The sequence below is a fragment of the Phacochoerus africanus genome, chromosome 3 (assembly GCF_016906955.1).
Source record: "Phacochoerus africanus isolate WHEZ1 chromosome 3, ROS_Pafr_v1, whole genome shotgun sequence".
Lineage (NCBI taxonomy): Eukaryota > Metazoa > Chordata > Mammalia > Artiodactyla > Suidae > Phacochoerus > Phacochoerus africanus.
In genome coordinates, this window is record NC_062546.1 from 79,317,658 (window position 1) to 79,334,593 (window position 16,936).

Below are 16,936 nucleotides of genomic sequence, written 5' to 3' on the forward strand. Positions count from 1 at the left end.
GAAGTGTGGACGTGAAACTGAGAGGTAACGCCTGCAAAGGATATTGCCTTCTTTGGTTCTGCAGGAGGCTAACCCTAATTACCAGGAAATAATCAATAACCCACTTTGGCAGAAGGAAAAACATACTCCATGGTATTACTGTTTTAAGCAGCTATTTCTTTTGTGGTTGTTTTATGTGAGTACCATATTTAGTCAAGGGTTTCAAGAGAGTAAAAAGGACTAAAGTTATTGAATTGTCAATTATTGACTATTGCTGTCCTAAACCACATGCATTTTTAAGAAATTCATCGCTTGGGAAACTGCTTTGCTTTGGGGCTTGGGAAGCACTACTTTAAAGGACTAGCACTAAAGCCACTTTTTAAAGGAGTTCTAAATTGAGTGCTTAACAAGGAAGACCTCAGGTATAAACAGTCCACATGGAGAATGCCAATCCTGCCAGCCCAACCATGCTGGGTACTCCTTCCCTGGGCCTCCCAGTATTAAAAGGAGCTGTGGTCTACTTTATTTGCCCAGGCCATAACACCAGTATAGTATATGTACTAATAAAGGGAAGATATTAATGTCATTTTAAACTCCAGTGGTTGAGTTTAGATGATTTTCATAATGGAGAAGCCAATTTAAAACCACACTTGTGGAAGTTCCCGTTGTGGCTTAGTGCATTAAGAACCCGACACAGTATCTATGAGGATACAGATTTGACCCCTGGCCTTGCTCAGTGGGTTAAGGATCTGGCATTGCCATAAGCTGAGGTATAAGTCACAGATGCTGTTTGGATCTGGTGTTGCCATGGCTCTGGTGTAGGCCTGCAGCTGCAGCTTCAATTTGACCCCTAGCCTGGGAACTTCCATATGCCACAGGTAAGGCCATAAAAAGAAAAAGAAAAATAATAAAATAGCACTTCTGGAAAATTACTAAAGAGGCCAGGTTCCCCGTCTGGTCCCAGCAGCTCAAATTCAGAACCCACCACAGAGGACAATAATAAAACTCTGGACATTTTCTATCATTATCCTTCCCTCCAAGGAGTATGAGTTATAAACCCTTTAGCAGTAGATCAGAGTTTACCCTAATGTCTTTATTACATGCATTCAGAAAACAATAAGGAGAGGTTCAAAGAACAGGTCTCATCCAGGCAGGGATAAGAACAGACAATGTGGCAACTATATTTAGCAAGTGACTCAATAAGAGGAAAGGGGAGATGGATTTAGTTCCCCTTTACTTTTTATTTCCAACTTGCTGAAACTAGACTGGAGAAATTAACATGAAAGAGACCTGGGCTTTGATTCTTTACTAAAATAGAATTTTGTGGGTGAGAGACTATGTAACAAAGGTTACTCCAGAAGTCAGGTGACTTTGGCTTTTGTTCTAAAGGCTGACCTTCTACAAGTGGATTTTGTTTCTAGACCCAGAATTCTTAACATACAAATTAAAGAAATTGTATGAGAATAACCTCTGTAGTCTATTTCACTTTTCAAACAATCCATGACTAAATGTATTTATAATCAAACTAAATTCACAAATAAAAAAAAAAAGAACTTTTCAGAGTACGTGGAAAATGAATGGAGTTTACAGATTCAAATTTATTCAGACTACCACTCATAACACTGTTTTCGAACTGTAATTAGTGTTCCAGAGATTTCTTTCCTACAATTCTAAACCATTCTATTTTAGTGAAAGGATGTTAAGCATTTGGATATTGTACTTGAGATGATATGCCAAAGTAAAGAAATCGCTCAAGGCACATTTGAATTTTTATGACTCTAACAATGTCAGTTCACAAGATGGACTATTTCCTTTGGAAAACAGAGTCCTCCAGGGTGACAGAACAGACGGAGGGCCAACTTTTACTTATGGCTCAGGTTACATAGACATTACACCTTAAATAATTTATAGGATGTGATCATACTTAAGTCTCATCTGTGGGAACAGACTGAACTGAAACCAAATATCCCCCAATCTGTATACTAATCACTATTCAATAGCAGAGACACAGCAGAAAGTCCATTAGGCCAGCCAGAGTCTGGAGGCACATGCTACTTAAGTACTGAGCAGATGCTCAATTCTGGTTAAAATGCTTAGTTCCACTCCACCCCCAGCTGAGAGCTCAATAAATGTAAGCTGACTCACTGACTTAATTAGACAAGAGCTGGCTTTGGGAGGCCATAGACAAAACCAGGCAGCCATCAGCCTCTGCCATTCCCACATGAAAGGACCCAATATGGTATGCTATTTTAAAATAAGTAAATAATATCTATAAACACCATGCAGTAGAAATGTACTTCCACTGGCTAAGAGGAAATAGGAGAATGGAAACAAAGTGAGGAATGGTAATACTACCATTCCAAACTGAAGAGTTCATGTACATTCAAAAGTTGTGATCCAAAATTTGAGATTGGGTACTTTCATCATTTGGAAAAAATCATAATAGCCTAGTCCAAAATTTTCCTTATGCAAGTTACTGCTGGTTTATTTACACTGACTCCAGTATGAGATGATGACCAGTGTCAATTTGAATGTTATTTTTTTTTCCAGGAATTTCCACAAATTATTAGAGCCTCATAATAATGCTGACTGGATTAATTATACATTTTATTGTTAGGAGTTAGGAGCTCTGTTGTCTATTATTATTATAATTATTAGGACATGTCCACTGCATGTGGAAGTTCCCAGGCCAGGGATCAAATCCAGTGCACAGCAGAACTCCCTTGAAATCTGTTCAAAGAACTGCAATGCCATGACTGAAGAATGAAACCAATGGTTAATGGCCACCAGCATCAGGATTCAGGTCCTTATCCTCTATAAAGTACTAAGTGCTATTTGCCTTCCGCATCCCTCCTAAAAGTGTGCAGCATGTCCAGATGCCATGTCCAGAGGCATCCTCCACCACAGCTGAACTACCTGGATCAAAAAGGAAGAAGGGCATTTTTTGGATGCAGGATCAAGACCGTTCTTTGGGTTCTAACCTGTCTTTCTAGTTTAAGCCACAGTCGCAATTTGAGATTTTCTATTTGTTTCTTTCAAAGAGGCCAAAAACTAAGACTTTCAAAGAATTCTAAGTGGAGCACCTGCCACATTTTAAATTAAAAAAAAAAAGAATACTGCATCAGCTGTAAGTTTCACTTCATGCCTGTGGGAAGCAAAAGGAAAAAAGCATTTTCTAGATCACATGCATTACTATGAAAGGCACTATGGGAAGGTGGGAAGTGGGCAGGAGTTCCAGAGATCCAAATTCAAAACTGAGCACTGTAGGTCCATGAGCTATGTGACTTGGATCAAATTTCTGAACGTCTTTATGCCTGGCTCTTCTCACTTGGAATAAAGGATAACCATGCCTTCTTGGCATTATTTTAAGGAAATGAGTAAGTACTAGTTAACTAAACACCACCCTTTTAAACACACCTGCCTGCATGCAGCCACTAAGTCCTTTCAAGGCCACAAAGTTCAGTCTGAAACAATACACCTGAATATTCCCATCGCCCATCATGGGCAGAGGTTAGTACATACCCTTCTCACCTAGTTTCCCACAGGACACAGACCACGAAAGTAATCTTACATTTAAAAAGCAAACTGAAATCTGCTCTCCAGCACTTTTCTTTTGGCAACTAGAAATAGATTAAAAAAGAATTAAGAAGCCTGCAGTCTCTGGTCTTCTTCTTCCCTTTAGCAAAGTTTCGACCCCCAAAAAGCAATTAAGCAATTATTAAGCAAAGTAATAGTAGCCCTTTATCTCCTTTTATACCTGAAGAGAAAGAGCTATTAGGTTATTTTTACAGTCATTATAAATTGTGTTTTGATTACAAACACTTGACAAACTTACAAACTTAGAAATAAAGGGTCATATTGAGAAGAGATTTCTTTTTTGCTATACCTAACTGTAGGTATTATAACCATTCAAAAATATTAAGCACTTATTATATAAGTACTAATTTGGGATCCAGACTCTGGAATAAAAGTCAGTTTGAATCTTGGCTTCTCACTGACTTGCTATGTGACTTTGTGCTGAGTATTTAATCTCTCCGTACTTCAGTCTCCAGATCTACAAAATCAAAAGACTAATAGGACCAACCTCCTAATAATTCATTTGAGGCAAAAGACTATAAAAATTGATACAAAGCAACTGAAAGAATGCCTGACTCTTAAGAATAAAATAGTAAATGTTAGCAATTATGCTTAGACGTTACTGAGTAAATCTCACAGGTCTTGAGAGAAATATGATAAAGACTGGCTAGGCTAGTTAACCTCTTAAGAGTTTGAAAGAACACTTTATAATAAAGTCACTGAAAAACTGTCTGTACTCATGTTGCCTGCTGCTATCACAGGAGAAAAGACATCCTATCTCCACATTTACACTACATTTACACACAATAAATTTATGATAAAATTGTTTGTCTTTGGACTGAGTGCTTTGATTATTTCTCTACTGTGAAAAACCCAATCATTGCACCTTGCTTTGAAAAAGATTGTTTAAGTCTCTTAACTCACTTCAGAACACATCTTGATCCCCATATGTATGTTTCCTCAAAACTGAAATGTCTTAAAGAAACTGAAACCTCACCCTCTCACATGGACGTAGTTTCCCTCCATCTATCTGATACTCCACCCTACAGGTAAAACCTCTTCTATTTGGGGCATTTCATTGCGCCAACTGTCCAACTCCCATCTAAGATAATGCAGGAGCCATTTGTGTATTCTTTCTAGCTATAATGCAATTATTTGCATCTTGAATTTTTCTAGTATAAAATGGCATTTTAACTATCTCATTGTATTTACCTTATCTACCTCTATCTGTTTTCAATAATGTTACTAATAATATAGCTCAAATTACCTAACTCTGAAGTGCTTATCGTGCAACAGACACTGATCACAATTAACATAACTCATTTCATCCTCATAGGAAGTTATGTCAATAAAGTCAATAATAATAGTTATATATTATGTAATATAATTATTATTATGATGTTTTCAAAGGTGATAAAACTAAGGCAGAGAGAATGTAAGCAGTTAGGGTCACAGAGCTAGAAAGCACAGAGCTAGAAGCACATGTACCACTATGAACTTTAATTCTTCCCTTCTTTTCTACCTTCCACCATCCATCTGTCCTTTTATCTATCTCCATCTGTCCTTTTATCTATTTGCCCATTTTCTCATCCAGCTATCCACCAAGCATAGAGGGGAAAGAAGAAGGAATGAAAGCATTTGCTTAGAAAGAAATTTGGTATTTAACTAATTCAAATTTATCAATAGGATTGGGCAGCTATAAAGTTCTCACTTGTAGTAAGTTCAGTATGACGTGTATTATTAAAGAAACAATACATGTTTCTTTAATGAACATCAATTTTTCAAAAAAAAAAAAGTAAAAACTGGCTCTATTGAAGAAACCCAGCATATCTGAGGGGGTGCATGCAGTCTTACTATTCAGTGGCTACATTATGTAGATATGAACATTATATCTAAAAGGAAGGACATGATCAACAACTGTTTCTTTTCTTTCAGGAAGAAGAAAGCGAGACAGGTGTATGTCTAAACCATCCTTCCTCCCTTAATGAAACTGCTATTGATTTTTCATCCTTTTGAGTCATTGCCTTGAAGCAATTTCTTTTAGCTGCAGGTTCTCACATTTAATTTGGATGTATGCTTAAGGGAGAGTTTATCAATAAAATCTCCAGAGGAACACCAAAAGGTTTTTATTAGAAAGAAACAGTGAAGCAATTTTATCAGTTTTTTTAAACACAAAGATGATCAAAGAATTATTAAGGAATGGCATGTAAAGAGCAATTTCAATGTGAATTTGGGTCATATCAACATAATAATTACTGAAAATGTTCTCAGTCAGTATCAACATTAAACATCTCCATGAGCAAAACAAAAATTTGGTGCTAACAGAGGAAAGGGCAAATATACTCATCCACAAAAACTGGCCTTAAAGCTAGCTTTGCTGCCCATAGTTAACATCTCCCCCAATTCCTTTAGCATCATCCTTTATTGTGTTACCCATTCCTGAACAAAGCATGGTCTGTGCATTATTTTTTTGATCTTAAAATTCAGGTACTGTAAACTCAAATTTTATTTTTTATGTATTGTTTTAAAGACTTCATTTTTGCCTATGTAATGATTGTTAATTTTTTAGTTTTTCCTTCTTTCTTTATTTATTTATTTTTTTTGTCTTTTGGGGGGCCATACCTGTGGCATATGTAGGTTCCCAGGCTAGGGGTTGAATTGGAGCTGTAGCTGTCAGCCTACGCCACAGCCACAGCAACACCAGATCCAAGCTGTTGTCTGCGACCTACACCACAGCTCACAGCATAACCGGATCCTTAACCCACTGAGCAATGCCAGGGATCAAACCTATGTCCTTACAGATACTAGTCAGGTTTGTTAACCACTGAGCCATGACGGGAACTCCTAAACATCAATGTTATACACGAAGTGAGGTGAAGGGAATTTAAGATATTTGCCCCAAATTATATAACTACCAAGAGGTAGAGCTAGCATTCAAATTCCTATGTATGTGCTTCTAGGACCCATATGCACATAAGCAAAGAGCTTTGATTCTCCACCATGTACAAAAAAAGGCTCCAAATAAATATTTTCAAGACATTCATTAATGCTTTGGGACCATGAATTTTTTTAGACTCAATGAAGATACATATTTACAATGTAAACAACCACAAAACCCATTTGCAAGTTAGAAAACACTCCTGAATTACAACTTACTTTAGAGTCTCAAATATATACCAGAGCCATCAAAACCAACTTGGAGACAACTAAGTACCTCTCAGAACACAGCCCCTTATCTCTAAAAGTGTGCCACCTTCTAGAATGACCCCATCAGGGACTGGACTAGTTGCAGAAACATCTGCCAGGTGACTTTTCTCTGCCTTCCTCTCTGAACTTTCTCTTCTCTCTCTTGGCTCCTCCCAGCCTGCACCTCTTAGTGTGTACAGTCTATATTCAGTCCCAAATGGTTTGCACCTCAAGGTGTTTTTTCCCACCCTGGCAGAATTTCTCCATAAACTGAAGACACAATATTTGATTCCTCTTTCCCTGGGAAACTGTTCCAGGAGTCCCCAAACTCTTGAAAGGAGCTCAAATCAAGGGAGATACCTCTGCAAAGACCCCATTGGGGCCCCAGCAGTCAACATAAAGATGAGTGTGTCTGCCTGCCAGCAACGCCTTCCTATGCTGTTCTGCTCTCAGGGTTCTCAGTGAGTCATTCCATTATGCTAGTAATTTGTGTTCTCCCCCAAGGAAATCATGCAGAAACATGAACAGTAATAATCGCCAAAACCAGAATAGAACAATCAATAACAACAGAAAAGGTCATTTGCCAGATTACAAATACTAAAGCATCACATACATTTGGATTTATTCATTCTGAACATTGTTGGAAGATGTTCACAAAGCCTCCATTAACAACGCCATCCACCTTCCCCCTTTATTTCCAGTATGGTTTTGACTACAGGTTATGCACAACCTGATGAGTATTCAAGGTTTCACAGAGAAATAGAGCTCAATCTGTATTTCCCAAAGTCACATGCGTATTTTTGTCATGCATTTATTCTTCTATTTGTTATGTATTGATTAAGTTCAAAACTAAGAAAGACATTGGAATCAAAACTGCGAGGGACTTCATAGGTCAGAAAGAGAAAGATAAATACCATATGATACAACTTATATGTGGAATCTAAAATATGGCACAAGTGAATCCACTTGCAAAACAGAAACTGACTCACAGACATAGAGAACAGACTTGTAGTTACCATGAGGGAGGGAAGAAGGAGTAGGATGGACTGGGAGTTTGGGATTGGTCAATGCAAACTATTGTTTAGAATAGATAAGCAATGAGGTTGTACTGAATAGTACATGGGACTACGTCCAATCTCCAGAGATAGACCATGATGGAAGATAATATAACAAAAGCACATATACACGTATATATATATATATATATATATATATACACACACACACATATATATACATATATACATATATATATACACACACACATATATATATATGTGGGTCACTTTGCTGTACAAAAGAAATTGGCACAACATTGTAAAACAACTATATTTTAAGTAAAAAAATGAAAAAAACCTGAGAGACTTCAAAAACAAATTTTGGGAGGTCCCATTGTGGCTCAGTGGATTAAGGACCCAAGGTTGACTCCATGAGAATGTGGGTTTGATCCCTGGCCTCGTTCAGTGGGTTAAGCACCCAACATTGCCACAGCTCCAATTCAACCCCTAGCCTGGGAAATTCCATATGCCATAGGTTCAGCCCATAAAAAGAAAACAAACAAACAAAAAAACCTATGGTTACCAAAGATAAAATGGGGGGGGGGATGGATTGGGAGTTTGAGATCAGCATTTTCACACTATTGTATATGGAATGATTGGCTGACAGGGACCTGCTGCACAACACAGGGAAATCTAATCAGTATTCTTTAATAACCTACATGGGAAAAGAATCTGAAAAGAAATGGATATGTGTATGTGAATAAATGAATCATTATTTTGTTGTACAGCAGAAATTATACAGCAATGTAAATCAACTATATGTCAATAAAATTTTAAAGTATAAAATTTTACTTTTATACTTTAAAAAAAGTAAAGTTCAGTATATATTTAACTAAAAAAAAAAAACTGTGAGGGATACAAAGATGAGTTTAGGGAACAGTCTTGCTCTCAAAGGGTCCCTGCTCTGAAGGGATGAACAGCAGAGCACCAGCCTTCATCCATGAGGGGCAAAACTAAGAATGTACTCTTGCTGTCTTCTCCTGGCCCTTCTCTCTGCCTGATTTCTTACCCTCCACCTCACTTCTCCAATCCCCTCATATCTTTCCATGTGTCAGGCACCATTTCCTTCCTGTCCTCTCTGGTGCCATAAGCTAAAGGTACTACTCAGGTGAATTTTCTAGGGCAGTCTCACATTTAATTAATCTCTCCTGTTGTTTCCATCCTTACCTATTAAGGGTTATCTATTTTTACATATTTAGAAAATATAATCAATATCCATGCCTCAAAACACCCTACTTCTTCCCGATATAGAAAACTCTAGGAGTTCCCACTGTGGTACAATTGGTTAAGAATCTGACTGCAGTGGTTTGGGTCACTGTGGAGGCACAGGTTCAATCCCTGGTCCAGTGGCAGTGGGTTAAATGATCCAGCATTACTGCAGCTGCAGCTCAGATTCAGTTCCTGGCACAGGAATTCCCATATGCTGTGAATGCAAAAAAAAAAAAAAAAAAAAAGAAGAAGAAGAAAAAGAAAGAACAGAAACAAGAAAATTCTAATTCACTCAGTCTTTGTAGCTAGTTTTTTTTTTTTGTCTTTTTGTTGTTGTTGTTGTTGTTGTTGTTGTTGTTGCTATTTCTTGGGCCGCTCCCACGGCATATGGAGGTTCGCAGGCTAGGGGTCAAATCGGAGCTGTAGCCACCGGCCTACGCCAGAGCCACAGCAACGCAGGATCCGAGCCGCGTCTGCAACCTACACCACAGCTCACGGCATCGCCGGATCGTTAACCCACTGAGCAAGGGCAGGGACCGAACCCACAACCTCATGGTTCCTAGTCGGATTCGTTAACCACTGCACCACAACGGGAACTCCCTGTAGCTAGTTTTTTATATGGCCAATGCAATTACCTAAGGGGTAAGGCCATTCATTTAAAACTACATTCTCTATCTGCCCTTTCAGTAGTGTGTACTATTGATTAATGTGTATATATGTACAGATTATGTCCTAGATAGATGCTGTGTAGATTTGGGCTCTCAAGGAAACCTCTCTCCACCAAGTGAGACTCCAAGGTTCATGATAGACTCCTACCTGGAACCTGCATTTTTAAAAGCAAATGGTCAGGCGCTCAAGTCTTTTGTTAAGAATATTCTAGTTCAAATTCCAACTGCACTACTCACTTCCCTGTGTGACCCAGTAATTATATGGGAATAATAATCTCTTGGGATATTTGAGAAGACTCTATGAAATAAAGCCTATAGAAGCCATCAGGGATGGAATATTGGTCAATCAATGTAAATACTATGATGGCTGCTATTACTGCTAGCATATTTTGTGGGAAATTTTTATAAGCGTTTCTTATAGGTTATTAATTGAGTGTATGACACAGTATCTTATGTAGCTCTAAAGATTTTTCAAATGAGCCTAGGAAGCAAATTTTGACAGTTCTACTCAACATTTCTCTGTAGAAAAAATTAAAACTATTAAAAAACATGAAGTGTTTTAAATCAAAGCTGTCTTATAAATTCCCTGAAAAGATGGAATGAAAACTGAATCACTCAATTTTGAGAACTTTAAGATATTAAATTTTCAGGTAAATATAAAAACTTCAGATAAATGTTTTTTTTTCATCAGATATAGCAGCCTACGTCAAATTTCCTCTACTATTAGTGTCATTCCTGTCACCTAAAATACTGCTACAAAAGAGATGCCCCGCTGCTTTATGTTGGTGACATTTATTTTTCAGCTTGAGAAGGAAAAGCAAAACCTCTAAACTGAAATCTTTGTGGGCCACTGAAATACAGCAGTTGTCTTTTCAAAAGAAGGAGAAAAAAGGAGACAATGTTTCATTATTTGAAACCATAATTATTATCTCAGCTCCTCTTAAGCAAAATAAAAATTCTCAGATTTTAAGAGGTAGATTTTCACTACCATAATAAATTGATAAAACAGTTTATGAAACTAAATTGTCAATTACTTCTAGGAGTAAAAATTAAGATAATCACTTTTATTTTTTAAACATTAAAAATTAAATTTATTCCATGGTCCTTATTGGTCATTTTATCATTTTATTGTTTTACTTTGTATTTTCTCTCATGGTTATCAAACATTTTTTGACCCAATGTAGGTGAATAAATAAGTGGATTATAATGTATCCACTTGTACAGATTTGAAAATAAAACATTTAAATTTTTGCTTAAAATTTTAAAAACAATCAATACCTCCTACCTTTGTAATTATTCAGTGAATAAAATTTTAAGACTGCTTTATTCTATATACACTTTCCTTTTTGTACATTTTTAGTTTATAAAGTGAATTCTTTTTATCTAGAATTACTGAAATTAGAAAATTTCAGTATTTGTTTATTTCTACATAAAAGTCAGATTATATAATATTTGTCTTTCTTTGTCTTACTTGAATTAGCATAATTCCCTCAAAGCTTATCCATGTTGTCTCTAATGGCAGAATTTTCTTCTTTTATGGCTGAATAGTATTTCATTGTGTGTATGCATGTGTGTGTGTGTGTATGTATGTATGTAAAACACATCTTTTTCCATTCATCTGTCAATGGAAACTGGGGTTGTGTCTATGTCTTGACTGTTATAAATAGTACTTCAATGAACATGGGGGTTCAGGTATCTCTCAGGACAGTGATTTCATTTCCTTTGGTTGTATACACAAAAGTGAGATTGCTGGATCATGTGGTTGTTCCATTTTTACTTTTTTGAGGAAATTCCATAATTTTTCCCATAAGGACTGTATGATAACCTCAAAAATCTCAGGTTAATTTTATGTGCCCTCACTCCCCACCTCCAATAAATCCTCCTTTTCTACTAGGGACCGCCTAGCACGTAAAGGAATAAATAAGTGCATTTTTCTTTTCTTTTCTATAAATACACATGCATATATTCACACACACACACTCATATATATATATATATATATATATATATATATATATACACACACAATATATACAATTACACACATATATTATTTTTCTTCCTACCAAATATTTAGAATACACTTTGGAAGACCAGGTATTTTTAAGTTAAAAGGCTCTCATAGGGAACCTGCCTACATCTGAATACTAAAAGTTTACCCCTAATCTTATTCCCCTGAAAATTTACCACAAACAGGAAAATAGGATAAACAAGGGAATAAAGAGTATTTCAAAGACTTCTATTAAGAAATGGAGACGAGGAGTTCCCGTCGTGGCTCAGTGGTTAGCGAATCTGACTAGGAACCATGAGGTTGCGGGTTCGATCCCTGGCCTTGCTCAATGGGTTAAGGATCTGGCATTGCCATGAGCTGTGGTGTAGCTTGCAGACGTGGCTCGGATCCTGCGTTGCTGTGGCTCTGGCGTAGGCCAGTGGCTACAGCTCCGATTTGACCCCTAGCCTGCGAACCTCCATATGCCGTGGGAACAGCCCAAGAAATGGCAAAAAGACAAAAAAAAAAAAAAAATGGAGACGAAACGAGAAATGGGATCACAAAAGAACAGAGCAGAGGTATAAGTAGGGGAGACCAGGTTAAATGTGCTAGAAGGGGGAGATGGCTCTTCTCTCTTCTTCCATCAGCGACAGAGAACCTCAATTTGCACTCTCAGGAAAACACCAAAGCTTGACTCATCTGGTGGCTGGGAGTATCCCCCATTGCTATTCAACATTCAGAGACCCCTGCCTGCCTACCTCCTTCCTCTGATGTAAAAAGGTTTTAACTCTAGCCCCAAATGTCCTCTTCTATAGGACTCAGTGTTTTTCTGTCTTTGCAGGAAATTCCAAGTTTCCTCAAATTTTTTTTTTCTTTTTCCTGCCACACCTGCTGCACATGGAAGCTCCCAGGCTAGGAGTTGAATTGGAGCTGCAGCTGCTGGCCTATGCCACAGCCATAACAACACCAGGTCTGAGCAGCATCTGCAGCCTATGCCTCAGCTTGCAGCAACTCTAGATCCTTAATCCACTGAGGGAGGCCAGGGAACCTTCATCCTCATGGACATCATGTCAGGTTCTTAATTCACTGAGCCACAACAGGAAATCCAGGTTCCTTCAGTTTTAGATAACCCATGATAACAATTTGTCTCAATATATAATGAGGAATCTATCTCAAACTGGCTGTCACTGGGTTATCTACCTACGACAAAAAGTGATGCATTATTCCTGATACGTGTGATTTCATTAGATGCCAGAACATTCTATGGAAGCTTGAGGAAGAGAACAGACACTATCATGATCAGAGAAGATGACTATAAACCTAGATATTAATTTTGGACCCATGAAATGGTCTTCTTAGTACATAAACAAAATAATTCATGCAAAGCACTTCACACAGTATAGCTCTTGTCCAGTGTTCAAAGTAATATTTCTCACACAATCTTTGAATTCCCATGTTTTTGATGTCCCTCTGTTAGCTTTTCTATCATAGTCTTCTTATGTGCTACATCACCAACTAGATGGTAATCTCGCTGAGAGTGAAGGAAAGAAATCATCAGTGTCTCCACAGGGCCAAGAATATAGTGAGTACCATGGAAACTGCCTCGTAAATACCTGATAGCCAGCCAAAGGAAGGAAAGAGAAGGTAGAGTTAGGTTTTGTCAAGTTCACTACCACCTAAGCAGGATGATGATAAGGGCCCTCATCCCCTGATCTGGAAAGCTGGGTTTTGTTGCCTCCTCTACCAATGATTTCCTGTATTGTCTTGAGCAACCCACATAGAATTTGAGGCTAAGACTTCCCTACAAATCCCCTAATGTTACTAAGAGGATCACAGGGGATAAATGTGAAAATGAAGCCTGCGGGGTCCATCCTCTCCCTCGAAGTCACTTCACCTCCCACAGATTCGGTTTTTGTAGCTGAAAAATGGGAGGCAGTACCAGCTCAAGCATTTTATGAGACTGCAGAATTCCTAAACCAACCACCGTAAAGAAGTTCTCAGATAAATGAAAAAAAAAAAAAAAAGACATCAATGAAATACATATTTGCTAGAAGAATTTTTGTTTCTTTTCGCCTCACTTTTACTAATTCCTTTGTCCAAATTATTAAATCACAGTGAGATCAGAGGGCCAATCGTGGAAGGTACCTGAAGGCTACCAGAGCCCTCACTGCTTCTCCGCAACTGGGGTGCACCATCATTTTCTCAGCACCAGCTGCCCCAACCCCTGTCTTCCAACTAGGTCAAAGATGGCCCTGCTCCAGAGCAGGAAGCCTCAGCCAGGGTGCTGACCTGGTTTTCCCATGTCAAGAATGCAACACTAGCTCAATTTTATCTCCTAAATGGTGCTAAGTGTTTTAGTACGTTATTCAATTTCATATTTTAAACAGCTTTATGGGGTAGATATAAATAACCATATTTGAGAGAATATGGTAGGGGGCATAATAAATGCTACATAAGTGTTTATTGAGTGAATGATGGAAGGAATACAGAGCCAAGTAGAATACTGAGGCACAGTAGCCCAAACTCACATGCTAGTAAGAACAAAGCTCAGACAAGAACCAGTTGCATACAACCTCAAAATGCCTCTGTGATGGCCTAAACTGTAATGTTGGCCATTCATGCATTGATTTTAAATTGAAGTTTCCTCCACATAAATATTTGAAGTAGCTACTTCTCTTCATCTGGTTCCAGAGCTGCAGGTGCTGGTCTAGTTTCTCAGGTGTTTCTCCTTTGCCTAATGAGCAGGCTGAGGGCCAGGAAGACAGCTTGGAGCAACAGGGAGAGAAACCCCGACCTTCTGGAAAGCCACTCTGGACATCTCTGCTATATTTTTTTCATCTGTCTTTTCTCATGAGAACTCTCAGCTGAATTCATTGATACTAGCTTCCACTATTAATGACCTCCTATTATTCAGACTATGGAATGTGGAATGAGTACCATGAAAGTCCACCATCTGCTCCCTCACAGCCAGGCTCCAGACCTTCCATCATTGGCCATGTGGAAGAGGAACATGAACTGTACCTGAAATGGGGAGCAGAGGATGGACTGAGTGCCCCTCTCGCCCATCCTGTCTCTGTTGCTCCAAGCTGTCTTCCTGGCCCTCAGCCTGCTCACCAGTTATGGAGAAGGCCAGGTTTGATGATCTCAAGGTCCCTTCCAGTTCTAAAATTCTAAGAAAATCTTTGCTTCAATATATGTTTCACAATGACACAAATGATCATAGTAACCTTGGAAATTACTAAAAAATAAATTATCCATTAGCTGACCTCTGGTGTCTGTACTGACACTGGTCTTCAGGCTAATTTAATCAACCTAAAACATGGTCCCCCACCATCCAATAAATTAAGTATATCCTGCATTTGTCCTTTCCTCCATTTTCTAAACACTATATTCTTTGACAATCCCAGAATGCCCATCATGAGACTTAAGTGCACTGATCCCAGATTAAGAGACACCAATAAATTTTACCCTTTGACATTTAGAGTTGCAGACCTAAAAGGAAATGCATCACTTTTAGGTCAACCTAGGGGTATCAGATATCAGTGACATATACTCCACATCTGTTCACTGATTCATTCTGAACACTTTCAACATACCATCAAATCTGATTCTGGGCCTTGGGTTCTATAATAATTAAATCATTCTCCTGCCCTGAAAGCTGACTCATCTATTTCAAAATCAATCCAAGGCAAACAAATCAGAGAGTCTGACAAAGATAGAATAAGGGATGGCAAAGTCTAGCTTTCATGCATCAGTGGCTTTAATATTGAATACGAAATGATTTCCAAAAACCTCTTTAAAAAGTACCCTTGATTTGTAAAAATCCTGCTGAGGATGTATATTTTTCTTGAGAGTTACAAATAAAACTCCCTGGGGGAATCTCTCCTTGTCAAAGTTCACCTTAATGGAAATGTCTTCAGAATATCAAAAGGACTTAAAGAGCTAAAGTGATTTCCTGGATAATTTGAAAAGATTTAACCTAAGTGCAGAGAAGTGTTTAAATATCTGTGAAATTCTTCTCAAAATATCCCCTTTCCAGTCCTCTTGTTACCCTCCTTTACTGACCTTATTGTCTGTTTCAGAACTCAATGACAAGAAAGGACTTGGATTTTCTTAGGAAAATATCCTAGAATTTTAAAAAAGTGTGAGAAGCATTGAGGAAAGGATATATTCTTAAAACATCCAAAGATCTGCATCAATATAACTTAGAGGGAAATTCTTGGTGTTTCAGAATGGATCTTCAAGGGTCATGGTCTCCTTGCTCCATACTGAGATCAGTCAATGGCAGCCTTCCTACTAAAAACAGGAGCTATGTCTTACTCTACTTTGCAACTCTCAGAGCATAGCATCTGGCATAGAGTAATGCATAAAAACTATTGGCTACATGAATAGAATCTTAGTATTCTAGCACAAAAGCAGGCAGAAGAACATAAGACATCACTGCAGCACTACTAAAAACAGCCAAGACATTTCCATCGACGGATAACTGGATTAAGAAGATGTAGTACATGCGCACAATGGAATACCACTCAGTCATAAAAAAGAACAAGCTATGCCATTTGCAGCAACATAGATATGTGTATATGACTGGGTCACTATGCTATACAGCAGAAATTGACATAACATGTAAATCAACTATAATAAAATAAAAATTTTAAAAGACTTCTCTATTAGAATTATCAGCCAATCCAAGGAATGAGAACATCTTCCTGATTTACAGAACTAAGTTAAAAATGTTCTTCTCATGGTCTTCAAAGTATCATGAATTTATCCACTCCTCTACCATCACACCTTATGATGGAGACTGTATGGAAGAGATACTTTCCAAAAGGAGGATGCACGCATTTGGTTTTTTTTGTTTGTTTTTTTCACCCGTGACATATGGAAGTTCCCAGGCTTGGAGTCAAATCTGAGATAAAGCTGAAGGCCTATACCACAGCCACAGCAAGGCAGGATCTGAGCCACATCTGCAACCCCCACAGCTCACAGCAACACTGGATCCCTGACCCACTGAGCGAGGCCAGGGATTGAACCCAATATTCTCATGGATACTAATGGGGTTCATTTCTGTTGTGCCACAATGGACATTTCCTGCATTTTGTTTATTCAGGAATACACACCCATCCATTTGTAGATTCACAAACAAAACTCATTAAGTTCAAGCTCCATGCTAAAACCATGGCCGTGCATCCTTATCTTTCTCTCATCAAAATCTGAGCACACCAAGGCTGATGGATGCTTTATTTTTCTCTTAAGTTTTCAATAACTTC

The 16,936-nt window shown here is 38.0% G+C and overlaps 1 protein-coding gene across 1 annotated transcript in view; it reads right to left on the reverse strand.

The window, feature by feature from the left end:
- Positions 1–16,936, reverse strand: part of THSD7B (thrombospondin type 1 domain containing 7B) — an 832,155-nt gene that overhangs the window by 794,996 nt on the left and 20,223 nt on the right. The gene's annotated exons all lie outside the window — the stretch shown is intronic.